Below are 15,498 nucleotides of genomic sequence, written 5' to 3'. Positions count from 1 at the left end.
GTCTTGTTCTAGCACAACAGACTTTATTTCCTGTATGCTAGCAGTGAAGTCCCTTGTGAATCCTTAGAGTATAAAGGAAACAGTTATATTAAGTTGGCTTCATGACAGTTTGTACTCTACAGTCTTCCAAAACCCCCAGAGCATTAAACCAGTATCATTTTTCCTCTGGGCTTGTCAAAGCTGTCCTTATAATCTGTAGTGCACCTTTTGAAAATTGTTGCTCACTTCTTAAGATAAATAAAAAGGTGACAAGTGTTATGCTACAGGCACAGTACTTACAGATTTAAGAATTACTTTCTTCAAAGCATATGTGAAAAAATCCTTAGCAGGTTTACATCAGGGAGAGCAAACTGTCACTTGGGAAAATTGAACTAGTTCAGGCTCTAAAATATAGAAAAGAAAAAAAAAGTGTTACTATCAGTAATAGGCAAAGGAACAGAATTTCCCTCTCTTTTCCTGATACAGAGAGTTTGACTTTCAGTATATCTTGTTTTCTCATTTTAAGCATGTTACTTTCAGCAGTACAATATGCACTTAAGATTTTGTCGTGGAAATGGTATTCTGTACATTGGAACAACTTTTAAAAGGTATTTTGTTGGAGCTAAGTGTGTGAAAGTCTACTTTAACATTTCACATTCATCTGACAAAATGTAATTCCACACGCTGTTCCACCTATAAAGCAATATAAACACATCTGTCATCTATACACACACAGAGCTATGCATCTGGCTACAGAAACATATACAAGAAAAAAGCTCAAAGAAACGTGGAAACGCTCTACAGCCTGCACAGCCTGACGCGGGTGAAGCCAGCAGCAGCAGACTTCACTCTCTGAAGCCTTTTCCTCAGTGTCCAATTACAAAACGTTGCAGCACTCTTCTGGTAGGGAACGGGGGCAGGAGCAGGGGGCGTGGAATTTAGCTGAACAGAAACAGTGGCTCCTGCTGTTAGGAAACAAGGGTCTAGAGGAATAGTCTGCTTTATGCATAAAATAATTTGAAATCATCAGGAAACTTTATGCAGAAAACTACCGTCATGACATTGCGAGGCCTTGTGGGGAAGCCAGCTGTTATAACCTGTCCAACAGGCTTAGTAATCCTCAGCATAAGTAGAGTGCCTTGATGTGGCCACATCTGAGTTCAGAACAGAGAGTTTTTGTGGGTTTTGACCTAGATTATGTCTGACATTAAAGAGCAGTTAATAGGTAAGACTATGTGGGAAGGACTCTGTGCAGTACACACTCAGGTCCTTGAAAATGACCTGGCTGAAGTAAACCTGGTGTCCTGGAGTCCCTGGAGTGAGGACTATCTTAACAGGACTTTCTGTACTGTCACAGATAGTTTGGTAAATTGGACTTTATTATGGCTGATGGTAGTTTGTTTTAGATTAGTGCTCTCTGCACTGAATGTTGCTTTGAATCTTGCTTTCTGTTTTGCAAGGAAACTAGAGTAGAGGGGAATGAGAACGGAGGCAGCCTCTTCCTCTGGTCTGGGTAAGGGGCAACAGCACAAGATCAGCGCTCCAAGGCTTAGAGAAGCATGAGAAGAGAAAGGCAATGAATGCTTCCATTCATGCACCACATCCCATGCCTGAATAGCCCACTGGCCTGGCAGTGAGGCAGACTCCTAGACCGCCTAGTCCGTAAACACAGGCAAGGCTCAAACGGCTCTGAGTTCACATGCTGCTTCTCTTTAGAGCAAAGCAGAACGTAGCCCATTCTCATCCTGCTCTAGATTTATACCTCGGTGAAAGCATCTCTGGCTCCTCAATTCTTCTCTTAGAGCCCTGCCCAGGGCAGGATTTTGGCTTTTGGTGCACTTTCAAGCTGTGGGTTCATAAACTTTGTGAGTCTGCCTTTGAACACTGGGGAGTTCCAGGCATTTTCTTCCACCTGTCACCTGCGTGGCAACAACTACTGCTAAAGGAAAGTACTTGCCTGTTCAGACTTGTAACCTCCCATGTAAATGCTCTGAAGGTAACGGTAGATTTTTTCACAAGAGACTGTTCTGAAAAACTGAACTGCTCCAGGCCCTCTGGTGTGGGGGAATCTCATTTTCAAGGACTTGGGAATACTTTTCCCCCCTTTACCTCACTGCCAGCCTTTTGAGGGAGCAAAGCTGAGAGAATCTCTGCCTGTGTTCCCTCAACAGCAAGTTCTTTACTCTGTTTGGTGAACCTGGGAAACAGGTTAAGATAGCACATATAAACTGGTTTTTAATCCAGATAATCAGCTATGAGAGAGTGGAACAGTACCCATTTCCTTATATTTGTTACTATTTTCCTTACTGATTACTGGCTCAAGTGCCAACTTGAGTTAAGGACACTTAAATTTTGGCAGTTTATAATTAGTATTAGCAAGTGAAAACTTGGATTAGAAATGACCCAGAAGTCTGTAAAGTTGAAGCAACTAGAACTACTCAGGAGAGCTCAGAAACAGAAAGACCACAGCCTAACTCTGACCAAAGCCTTCAACAAAATGCTGCATTGCAACCATAGGGGATGGAACAGAAAAGAGTTGCTGGCTTGAATTCTCTTAAAGGAAGTTTTGTTATCAACTAAATTGACTTTTCCTTGAAAAGGTTATCTCAAATAACTGCTAGTTCTCTCCAAAAGCACAGTGGAGCAGAAGTAAACTAGCATTTTGTTATTGAGTAGTTCTTATCTCTTGTTTTTAGTAGGTGGGTACAACGAAACTGTCATTGTTCTAGGGGAAAACTGCATTCTTCCTGCTCCCAGCATGGAACAGAAAACGGCACTCCCAGGGTCTATCCAAAGACTTAAAGGTCGCTTACTGGATTCCTTATGTTTAGATTCTTGGGTTTTGCTATGTCTCATTCTTTCCCTTAAATATTAACATTGAGGCAAACATGTTTGCATTATGTACATGAGGGGTGTTTGGAGTGCAATACATTACCTCTTTTTTTTCTATTTCCAAAAGACGAAAACATAGTATCTTACAGATTTAAAGCAAAATAGAGAAGAAATATATTCTTAAAGAAAACAAATATGACTTTGTGGAAATATCATCATCAAAATTAGCAAAGATTCGAAAGAGAACAGAAGGCATCCAGAAATTCCTTCCCCGAGTCCTAGTCTGGAAGCCAAATTCTAAATGTGTTTTAGTTATCAGACTGTTTTATCTAGATATGCATTAGTTGACAAATATTAAGTATTCTAAGTTGCTTCTCTTTTGACCTGGTTGTCTTCCAATGAAGAGTATATATTGCATGTACATTAAAAAACAGGTTAATTATATTTTAGAAAAGGAGGAAGGGAAGATAAAAGAGAAGAGCCAGTTGGACTGTAATAAAATAACCATATGAGAAGAAGGTTGACTCTCGATAAAAACAGCTCAGAAGATTATTTCCAAGCTATGCCAGAAGAAAGCTAAACAGGCTGATCTGAAAGCTAAACAGACTGATTTACTTTCAGCCAATGATTCGAATTTCTTACAAGTCTGCAGTGACCATTCCAATAAAGTTATGCTGTTCTGTAACATTTTGCAAGCCATTAAGGATTTCTGGGGAGAGTAGTCAAAGTCTCAAAAGTAACTTCTGAAGTTGTGCTCACACAATTCTTTAGACACCTGTTTTTCATGCAAAAACATCCTGTCTTAACAGATGACAGTTAATGCCTTGAGACAAAAGATTGCTGTATACAAATAGCACATAGACCATTTTAGAGATACAGATGCAAATCATGTTTTGTAAAGCAAAAGATCCTCTTCTATCTGTGCAAGGGGCCACAGAACATAAACAGTCCTGGTGAGACCATCTTTTCCATCCTTTTTTCACCCCCAAATGAGCTTATTGGTGTGCTATCACAAATCACATCCAAGCAGCAGCCTGTTTTCCTGAGACAGGAGAGAAAGTAGGTTGTCTACGTGGAAGAATATCTCGGAGACAGTTAAGTAGCGGCACTTGCACAAAAACCTTTGCCTTGTTCAGTGCCAAGTGGCACGATCCAATTGAACACAGTTTTGCCCCACAGTTCATTCCTTGGCAAATAGCACAAAAGGCTTGTGTCACCATCTCTCTCTAAGGACTGTGTCTCCTACATCTGCATGATGGAAATGAAGGGTTTTAACAGACCCTTGCTAGATGTCTTCACTGTTCCTCAAACACATTGCATACACAGTACTTGTATTCCCTTCAAATCATGTTTGTGTTGCCTTTCCCTCTACTGATCACACTTGAAACCAAGTCAGTGTGCTAGGCTATGGAGTTACAGTACTGCAGCAGATACAAGCTGCTGATCTTACACTGCTTTTTTTTCTTCTTTAAAAGCAACTTTTGCTCTCCCAGCTGGTGGCACTGGGAGTGAACACAAGCATACAAGGATATAGCCATGGCCATCCCACTTCACTTCTGGTAGTTTGCCATGGTGCGCTAAGTAAAGGCCAGACACAGACTACTACTAGGTCATGCATGTCATAAATGTTGAAGCTTTAAAAAGTAACCTTTTTTTCTTCGATTTAAAGCTTACTGTGCAAATCAGAAACATACATTTTTATCTAGCATTGGCTATTTTAAGACAGTATAGGAGGGATAAGCGATAACATTCTCTTCAGAAACATTTTCTACAACAGATTGCAATACCCCTCTCAACCTTGTATAGGTCAGAGCAGATTGCATTCATATTGTCCCTGTAATGCATGTTACATGTTCACTGTTAGTTTGGACACGGGTAGATCTTTCCTTCCAGTCAAGCAAGGGACATCAACAACCATGGTGGACATAAGAGCTTTGATCACTGGGGTATGTATCAGAGACTTACCAGCACTAGGAATAGATCATACAACCCTCAATCTACGTTTTCAGACTGACTTCAGGAAAATAGTTCATGAAAGCAATTATGAGCTGGTTGTTGAATGTAGTGTTTAAGACAACCATTCCCTAGGACATTAGTTTTTAATTACCATTTCAGCAAAAATAGTCTTCCATTCATTAGTAATGCTATGTGAATGAAGGACAGCTTACATGTGATGAACGCACAAAGATCATTTAACTGAAGCTTATTTAATCGTCAGTAGAGTAATGCACTGGGAGGGTGGTGTCTGTATTATGGGACAGAAAAACACAGTTCAGAAATTTTACAACAGAAAATGAGAGCTTTCAAAAAAATGTGCATTTAAAGAAAACTGAGTTGTACTAGAGCTGACAGTCACAGAAGTTAGAAGACTGCTGGTACCAGTCACTGTAAGGCAGAGCACAAGCAAACACTATGTAAGGTGTTTAAAGAAGCTCCCTGGCTCTCAGTCAGTACTTCAATATTCTTCCCCTTTTGCTGGCCCATGCTGAGACCACATACTGTACCAATAAACAACTGATTGTTCTAGGAGGTGGGTGAGGCTCTAGGAAAGTAAGCATTGAGTCCTCCTGGTTGTTTGCAGCACAGTTTGAACCTAGACCTTTCTGAAATTTGGATTTGACTTTTTTTAATCACCATACTTCCTTATAGCATAATGATAGTCTCATGACCAGTACTGTTGAAATCAATAGGAAGTACTTTGAGGCAGAGGTCATCTTGCAGAAAGCAGCTTCATAAGGGACAGGATTTTGCATGAGAATTTAAGAAAACCAGTAGCTTTCACTGTAATAGCTTTGGACCGCATTTTCCATCTGCATTGCTGTTTCATGCTGCAATGGTAATGGAGAAGGACGAAAAAGTGACGTGTGATGCGAGAAGATTGACCTTTCTTGATATGCTTATTTAAATTCAGGTGACTATTCTGCACAGTGTAAAATTTCACATTTAGTATTTCTTATATCTTTTTTACCTCCTCACCCCAAAAAATTTTAACGAGTTTTATAATCCAGTTAATGGGTCAGACAGAAATATGCATGCAACAGAAATAAGCAACTTCACATTTAGGTCTGCCAGTGACAGGCTTTAACCATGTATGTATCTAATCTATAAAAAGATGTATTTGTGATTGATAACATCAGTTTTACACATACCTCTTGTTATCTTTGCTTATACCTGAGTAACAAGGCTAAACAAGATGTTTGACATCATTATTATTCTCTAACCAGAGACTGGGGGCAATAATAATATTTAACAGACAAAATGGGAGAAGTGAGGGGTCTCTGCAAGGAACATTTCATATTTCAAACAACTTGTAGTGCTTTATCAATTAAGATATTAAGCATATTAAACAAATCTATTTTAAATTGATGCTTCATGAATGGTAGCACAGACACTAGTCCAGTATTACAAGATCTTTGTCACTGTTCCACCCGGAATGTTTCATTTGGGGTTTGGAGGGCTTTTTTTTCTTTTGCTTTTTTTTTTTTGGGGGGGGGGGGAATGGGGACACGAGAGGGGGAGGTTAATACAGAAATCAGGTATTCATGACTATGCAATGAGAAGACCTTCTGGACAGTACTGGATTTAGACAGGTGCTCAAAGAGATTTTGTATAAACTTCAGAAAGAGAGAAAGAGCAAACGAGAATATTCATAGATAGATGAAGTTGTCTTTGCACTATGCAGCAGATAATTTTTAAAGGAGTCCATAACACAAAGTTACAGTATTACTTTTTTTTTAATATCAAGACTTAAGAAGTATTTTAAACCATGCAGTGAAGTTGTTGTGCATAATCCTGCCCCTTCTGTGCATTGGTGCACAATAAGTTCTTGAAAACAAAAAGCCCTCTACTTAGTTTAAGCAAGAGTTGATATTTTTACTGTTATATCAACAGTCAGATCTGCTCAGTTAGCATTACTGTAAATTCTACTTTCAGCTGCCAGTAGTTTGGCAATTAGTGTTTCCTGCTTTATTGTTATACAGTGCAATTGAACTCCGCTGCTTTTCATTTATGATCCAGCTTGGGATATCAGCTGACACAAAAATGAATGTCCTAACCTCCAATTCAGTGGCTTAAAGGATATCTCCTCAACATTTACTGCCAAGATGAAATCCAGAAATTATTATTCAGCAGCAGTAAACAGGGCCTGGTTTTGCAGGCAACCATTTTTAAAAAAGCAAGCATGACAGCTGGGAATCACAGTTAATGTTCTTTTTATATCCACACTGAAAAGCAAAATATTAAAAGTAATGCTGCAGTATTTGTAAAGAAGCACTTAGGTGGTATCTTTAACAGCTCTACATTAATATTTGTAATAATTCCTTAAAAAAGTAACCTGGCTGCAAAAGGGTACACTAAGTCAGATTTTTGCAGTGTAGTTACATAAAAAATAGATACCTTCAAAAATTATTGATGTAAAGATTCTGCTCTTCTGTCACTTACAGACTGAAGCTGGCCACTGACAAGCAAAGGTAGTTATCTCAGAGCACAATCACAATTCTAAGCATATTTTTAATTTAACTCCAGACTAGAGATAATTTCTGAAAAATCTTCATCTAACTTTTTCCTTGAATAACAAGAATGGGGGTAGAATAGAAAGGCTGAGGAAATACAGAGAGCGCTGCTTCCATGTAAAGTACTACTTTGGAAAGATTGAACAGGTCATTCCGGGAGGAAGGAAATTATTACTGCTGCCTTGCTCCCCTATCCCCCCACCCAGTTCTTTCAGGTTTATTGAACATTCAGAATATGTAACAGAAAGCAGTTAAAGTTTTATACTTGTGTAGCCTGAATTTACTACTGGTCTGTAATGCTGAACTGTGCTGCCTGTGATGTAATGAATATTTCTAGAATATCATGCTCATTTGCTAAGCTTTTCCTCTGAAGACAGTTTATTATACAATGCAGATACAAGATAAGGTTGTCTCTGTTTACTTACAGTTTTTAACTTCCATAACTAGAATCTTCCTTTATATTTACAAGTAAACATTACCAGTACTTTCTACTTGCTTTCAGCTCTTGCTCCACCCCACCCCCCCCACCCCCCTTTTGGAGATATGTCAACAGACAAAACACATGTGAGAACTGCAGGTACAGAACAGTACTGTCCCCAGTACTGCATTTACTACTGAGTAAGCACACACAAAGTGATATCACTGAGTTTTAAACAATAGGTATTACTTGCATTAAAACTTAAGCAAATAACTACTTTTTAGATAACTAAATCTTTGTTCCAGTTTGGGAGAAAAAAAAAAGAAAAAAAAAAGGCTTCTCCTAAAAAAAAAAACCAACCCACCAAAAACTCCACACTCAACATCTTTTGGAAATTCTGAAGTTTTGTGGGATGCAGTACAAGCATAAAATGGACAAGATTGATGATCTGGGATAAAGTGGCTAAAAACCTCAGGATTCTGTATTCTGGTACAGTCTCAGTTATCTGAGCATCAGCTATTCCTAATTCCCTTCTCTCCCCCTAAGTCTGAATCACATCCTCTGACATCTACTGAAGCACATTAACATTGACACGGATTATTTGAAACCTCTCTTATCCAAACAGGTTTGGATCCTTACTATTGTAACAACTGAGTCTCCACGCTGTGGTAGCCAGCCTCTGGCTAAATGTCACTGTATCTCAGCTAGTCACTCATGCAACACAGCAGCCTTTTCTCCTTTGCACCATTTCAGTCCCAAATAACCCTACAAAGCACTCTGAATATCACTTGCTGTGTATTGTTTTGCACTTCTAAATAAAGCTTTACCATGGAAGTTCAAAGAACGATAATGAACTAAAGTTAACAAAAAGGCAAAAACCACCACATTTTCTCAAGCTTGTAAGAATACCATGTCAGAAGTGGGAAATATTTCTGTTGAGGAATTCGTCTCATTTAGAAAATACTAAGTAATTAAAATTGGAAGAAGTCATGGAATTAGGCAGCAAGAAGAAGGTTTCTCTTCCTTTTTTTCTATGTGCAGATTTTGACTATTAAGACAAGAGTATTACTGGATAATTAACCAGCCTTTTAAAATATCATCATTGCTCAAGAACAGTCTTGTTTCGATAAGTGAGCATGAAGATTTTAACTATCAAAAACCTGACCTATTTTTAGGTCAATATGTTTTAATTATTTTGTGTTTGGTATCCAAATAAATAAGTTTGAGTAATGCAACATGAAGTTGCGTAAAAACTTACCATATACTATTTTAAATCAATTCTGTTCTGAAGTTATTATTGTGGAACACAATGGAGGATGAAGAGAAAAACTGGTTGAATGCACCATTCCTTGAAAGACGTGAATTTGTCCAGACCCTGTTAAGAGTTGTACTCTAACAGAAGAAAGGAGAACATGCTCAAGTGGCATAAAAATCAAGTTTGGGGATTCAGGGAGGGAGACTAAATGTTCAAATCAATCTCAGATCACACTGAGACATCAGCCAAATGGTAAATGTAATAGCCTCTGTCCACATCCTGGAGAACCAGAAATTGCCTCTTCAAAATATATATGTGGAAAGTTGTATTTTATATGTGTATATGGAAAGTTAAAGTGGTAGCCAAAACCCAAGAACTATGGAAGCACAAAATATCACAAAGTTATTGTTTTCTCCCTTCCTCTAATTCCTTAGTAGTGTGACCCCCTCCAAAATAAAGCAGAAAACTGACTCATGAAGCTTAATAGAAAAATAAGGAAAGTTTCGGGCTTCAGAGTCATTCTGTATTAGAATTAACTGGTTATATCATTTGTTGTTGCGTCCGCTCAAAGTTTAAGAAGAGTGGAACACTTACTTAATATCGAATCTTGATAATTTTAAGGCGTTTGGCCAGCAGCCCCTTCTCATCAGAGCAGAGGTGCCCTGTGGCTTTGAGTGCTCCCTGGGTCCCCGGAGCAGCGTGCTCCCAGGCTAACATCACCAGCAAGCGTGCAGAGCACTTGATATTTCTCTCTGTCACTACAGTATTACAGTTCAAACACAGTTTGTCTGTTGGCAATAGGCCAACATGTATGCACATTCCCTGCTCCCTGCCACTGGCAGGAAAATTTCTGGCCTATGCAGGTCGGCTGGTCCAGGCCTTGGCGCTCTGACATCCAGGGCTGCCAAGGAAGGAGCCTGGTGAACTTCAGGAGCAACAGTGTGACTGATGGAAAGTTTTAAGAAGAGCCATCAGAAGCAAAATAATTAAGAAGGAAAAAGCCACCATTTTTAAGGAGTTTAGAGTTCTCTTTAACAGGAGCACAAAGATACAGTGTCAAGTTTTTTGTCTACTGAAGTCTGCCTTAAGTAGAGATATGAAAGTTGAGTTGTTTTTTTTTTCCTTCACAAGCAGGAAAGAAAACAAAGAAGAAGATGACACACAAGTCCTATCTCCCTCATGAGGGGCAGTTCTGGTAACGCACACTGTCCCTGCAGGCATTTCCTTTGTGTGTTTTGCCATATTGGTCTTGTAGGTAAACATCACTGTGAAATAAAACTGATGGCTGTTAACATTCAGCTTGTTGACAAACAGAATCAAACACTTCAGTACATGTGACACAGACTGTCTGCAAATGTTTTAGGTCCTACTGATGGAGAAGTGAAGCCTTCCAAATAGAGGGAGAAATGACTCTCTGACCTACCTACTGCAAGCCAACAAACTCACTTGCTGTTATGATGCTTGAGGAAGAAAATTGTGAAATATGTCAGGCATTTTGATTGCACAGCAAGCAATCTGAAGTCCTTTGTTGCCTTCTGCTTGTGTACTTGGTTTAGCAAGTTACAAAACAATACCAGCAGCAAGCCTTTCACTCAGTCAGGGGGAGGGGGGGCACATGACAACACAGGACCCCCAACACTAATCAGGTTGCAGGTTAAGTTATATTTTTAGTCTTCTTTTATAGTAGTTCTATCCAGGAACATAGTCTGGCATTCCACTGTTCTCTAGCTATACCCCCACTGATAAGAATGCAACTATCACATTTTAAAGGAAGGTCATGAATCTCAAATAAAAATAAAAAAGCACAAAAGTCTGCCTTAAGCTTATTTATCAACAGCTAGCACCACCAGATAACAAAAAAAACCTCTATTTTCATACGAGGATGGAGGACAGAAGAAGACATCAGTGTTAGAATCAATGAAAAAGCGATGGATTAAGAAGCAAGCATTTAAATATTTTAACAATCTGAATATATTGTTTTGTTTTAAATAAAGCTTAATCTCTACAAATACAAATATGTAGATAAATCTTTCACTTTGGCAAGTTATTTTATCATGAATGTGAGTAACATTTATGTCCTTAAAAATTAGACACAAAGGGGAGTCTTTCCTAAAAATAGGACTCAGGCTCCCAGTCTTAAAACTGCCAGAACTGATGGTTAAAACCCCTTCTCAAATCAGAGATTTACACCACCGCTCCCTTTCCAGAAAGTCTGGGTTTATACTTCTTTTCTTCTACTGCAGTATTTTAGGTTTGGTCCTATGCAGTTCTCTGAGCATTTTGGCATCATGTGCATCTCTGAAGACATCTCCATATAAGGGAATTTACTCAAGCAACATAGGGAAAACACAGAACACAGATATCAGATAATAGTTCCACCAAGGCTGAATTTGGCCCCATGATTCAGTTTGTGGTATTTATAAGAAGTCCATGTACTTAGTTTTTCCAGATGTTGATTTTAAGACACTTGTAAGCCGGCCTTTTAGGTAGAATTAATGACTGCCAAGAAAATGTTGTCTTCTGTAGTCTGGTACAGAGGAAAGAGGAGTGGGCTACAAACACCTCATAGCACCCGTAATTGTTCTACAAGGCAAGAGGATTTCTCATGCGATGAGAGTAGTCTGTTAAAGTAGTCAAGAAGCAATACAGCACACATACAGCATGGCATGTTTAATTAATAGACCGAGAGCAGTACTGCATACCCACAAAATCTTCCAGAATAATTAGCAGAATGAGCACAGCAATGTTTTAAGTAGGTATTTGAGGTAACATATGAACAGATATTATACAAGCTTACCTTGGACACTGATTATTTTCAAAAGGAACCCTAACAAATGAAAAATCAAGGATTGTTTTAGGTACTGCTGTGGCTCACCATTGGCTCTTCTGTGGAGTTCTTATTTTGCGGTTTCTTCAGTGCCACTGCATGTTGTACTAACGTTTGGTCTTAACAGGCATCAACCAGCAAGAAGACGCAAGTCTTACTAGAGTCACAAGTTGTATTTATCCTGCAGCTGTTTTAATAACTTTAGCCACATAAGTTAATTAGGCTAAAACATTACTGAGCATTAGTGTCACTAGCACGCTGGGACAGGACATTTCACAACACCAGGACTAGTTAACACACTGACGTGGGACAGGACAGCCTGGGAAAGACTCCCTCAAGTTTAAGGGAATTGCAAAAGGGCTTAGTTAGCTCCTTGCCTCTTAGCTAAAGCGCTTCAATGGGGAAGCGAGCAGTACAGCCTTCTCCTTGCCTCACCAGGTTAGTACTCACTCACTAGTATTTTTTTCTCCTTGATCCTTAGAAGAGAACATAGTTGTAACTCAGAAAGCTTAGAGCATCCTTCCCTTCCTTAAAGCACCAGGTTATTGGAAAGCACTTTCTTTAGCCAGCTCCCCAATTGGTTACCTGCAAGCCAGTAAGCTCCATCGATGGCAGCGCAGTGCAGGACCCACTCCTCACCAGAGTGACCCCCTGCCCATTCCAAGCTAGCAAGACTCCCTGCTGCCGTTTCCTCCTGCACTCCAGTGCTTTTGAGCACTGTAGCTTCCACCTCCCACCCAGAAACCTACTCCTCTGCTCCAGGCAAAATCACAGCCGCGCCCATGACCACAAACACACACCCAGTGGTGCATTTTCTTCATCTTCTCCTACTCAGCCCCATGGCTGTTGCCACCACTCTCCCCAGCTCAGAACCTTATTCCCTTCCCTCAGACCAGCCACACCACTGAGCAAAGCCTTCCTCCTTCCCTTATACATCGCCCTTTGGAGCTAGTCCTGGCAGACAAACTTCCTGTACACAGTTTAGCTCTCCTAAACAAACTTCCTCTATCCTTCAGGGAAATCATCCCACTCCTCTTCAGCAGAGCCAGCTGATTAAACCAAGGCCCTTTATCAGGATCAGATGGGTAGGAACGAGATGATGATCCATCTCGGACATGGCTAGGCCTGACTGCACATGAAGGACTTGCCAGTCACCCCCTTACATGTCTTCAATCATGGACACTCGGTATGGCTCCGACACAGAGTGGAACACAGAAATCACAGTGCATATTTGATAGTTTTCCATTGAGCCACATTAATTCTATAGATTATGGTGGAATTACACAAGGGATAATTTAGGCTTAGGGAGTTTAATAGGACTACACATATGTTTACAATAATTCATGTGCAAGAATGTTTGTGAGATTATGGTCCATGTTTCCAAGAAAACAGACTTTGTCTCTTCAGAGCTCTTTTTCCTTAGTTTCCAACTGAAGTCATCAGTGCATGTTTATGACATTACATGTGGTTGCTGAAGAAGTTATTACAATGTCACAAAGAGAATTATGATTTCAGGTGGGGAATAATTCTTGTACAAATCCTCTTTCCATACAAACAGCCTTAGTAATAAGGAATGTAGAAAAATAGGGCAAAGATAAGAGATTTACACATAATGAGCCAGATTGCCCAGTATGCTCCAGCTGCTTTGTACTGCACTGATGGGTTTAAATTTGCTTTGTGTTGTCAGAGTGATGCAAAACAGAATGTGTTTTTAACCACGCTCAAATATTTCTTATACAACCTTTTCCCGCAGGGTATGAGCATATTACTGATCACACAATAAATGGCAGCAATGACCCCAAAAGATTGGTAGCTTTCTTATCACATGTTCAGTATCAGCAGAAAAACACTGAATGGTATTTGTGCTCTGCTCAGATGAGGTAAAAAATAAAAATGCTAAATGATTTGAGGACAATTTAAACCTGATTGTCCAGCAAGAAAATATTGTGCCATATTTTTGTCTGTTACTAATCAGGACCATTTTATTTCAAAATTGATGAAACATAAAATTTATGGAGCTGAGAAAAGCATACCAATTGTAAACGTCTCAAACTTCCCAAGCCACTGTGTATTGTAGCAAAAATGATTGAGAGCATTAACAAATAAGGTCCTGATCCAACTTTACTTAAGTCAATGGAAACATTTCCAAGGACTTGGGAGGATATTGAATCTAGCCCTAAATCATATGTTTGCTGAGATCATGAAAGATGAGTTTATCCCAACATGAATGTCTGAAAACTAGTGAACTTACCTTATGTTTACGTGAACCACCATTTCCCTCACCCCATTCTGCAGTTTCCTGCTTCCCTTGCACAGTTTCCTTTTCTCAATGGGTAGTTCAGGCAGTTCTGCTTCCTTTAATTAGGAACAGCCCTGGCTGTTTTCGTTAGAGGCTGTGCAGTGGTGGAGCAGTTTAAGCTGAGCTGATCCACAGCACCACAGTATAAAACAACCTCCTGGCTGCCCTGCAAGTCCCTCAGGACTGTTACAGCCCGACGGGGCTCCCGCCACAAGCCTTTTGAAAAGAGCCCTGTTGGCTTCAGCCGGAGTCGGAGCAGACACTTAGTCCTGAATTTTTGCTGTGAAATGGGAGCACAGACCAGGCATTTCTGGGGGATACTAAGTAGGTGGCTAGGTGGGCCACAGCTCCAGCAGCCAGTCTTACAGACTACTGTTTGCTTCTTACTTGGCTAGTCCCTACCTGGCTAGTCCTATCAGCAGATCATCTCCTGATTATTTTTTTTCCCCCAAATTTGTTAAAATTTAACTGTATTTGAAAGGTTACTTTGTATGCCCAGGGTTACAGTAACACTGAAGGAAACACAGTCCTGTATTTTTGGGTCACTACTGCACTCAACGACCCAAGTGTTGAAGCTGTACTCTCTTTCAAGAGTGGCTTCAGTGCCAAGGCCAGCCGTAGCCCGCCGCTGGCTGCCAGGAATGAACGCTCCTTGGGCTGGATGTGGTGTAATCCTGCTGGTATGCCCAGCATGCAAACCTTATGTATGCCCCACGCTTTCCAAAGAGGGACGGGACTCTCGTTGCGGAGCAGACTGGCCACCCTCCCCGGTGGTAGCCAACACAGCCCTGCGTTGGTTCATTAGTGCCTTAGCGCAGTAGGGGAAGGGGGTGACCCGCACCAAAATCCAGAGGCGCTGGCTCTCGCAGGGATTCATCCCCAAAACATGGTGCAGAGGAATGATGAGCTTGAGATGAGCCCGTCGTCCTACCCCGCCTCAATCTCACCGCAACGACTTGCGCACTTTTCTTCTCCCCTCTTTTTGCGATCTCCCGGCGCCTTTCAAAGTTTCCTGTGATTTTGTGACCTTTTAAAGAAATTCCAAAAGTCGTCCCAGGCCATCATGCCGCGCAAGAGAGCTGCTCGCGTGAGCGGCTGAGGCCTTTCCTAGCAGCCAGCCCTTCCCGCGGCCGGCCACCCCTCAGGCCGGGCTCTCCGAGCCCTCCTCCCCGGCGGCGGGCGGGAGCCCCCGGTCTCGCACCATCCGGGAAGGGCCTGAGGGAAGGCACCGCCCCGCAACGGGGAGCCACCGCCGGCCTCCCCGACTTCCCGGCTGCTTTGCCGGCGCTGTCATCCCGGTCCGGCGGTGGCTTCCCACCGCGCACCGGCCGTTCGCTAGCCGGGGGCGAGGAGGCCCTCGTGAGCGGCGGGGCAGGG

This window comes from Haliaeetus leucocephalus, unplaced genomic scaffold (assembly GCF_000737465.1).
Source record: "Haliaeetus leucocephalus isolate CR32 unplaced genomic scaffold, Haliaeetus_leucocephalus-4.0 Scaffold848, whole genome shotgun sequence".
NCBI lineage: Eukaryota > Metazoa > Chordata > Aves > Accipitriformes > Accipitridae > Haliaeetus > Haliaeetus leucocephalus.
This window is presented reverse-complemented; position numbering follows the sequence as displayed.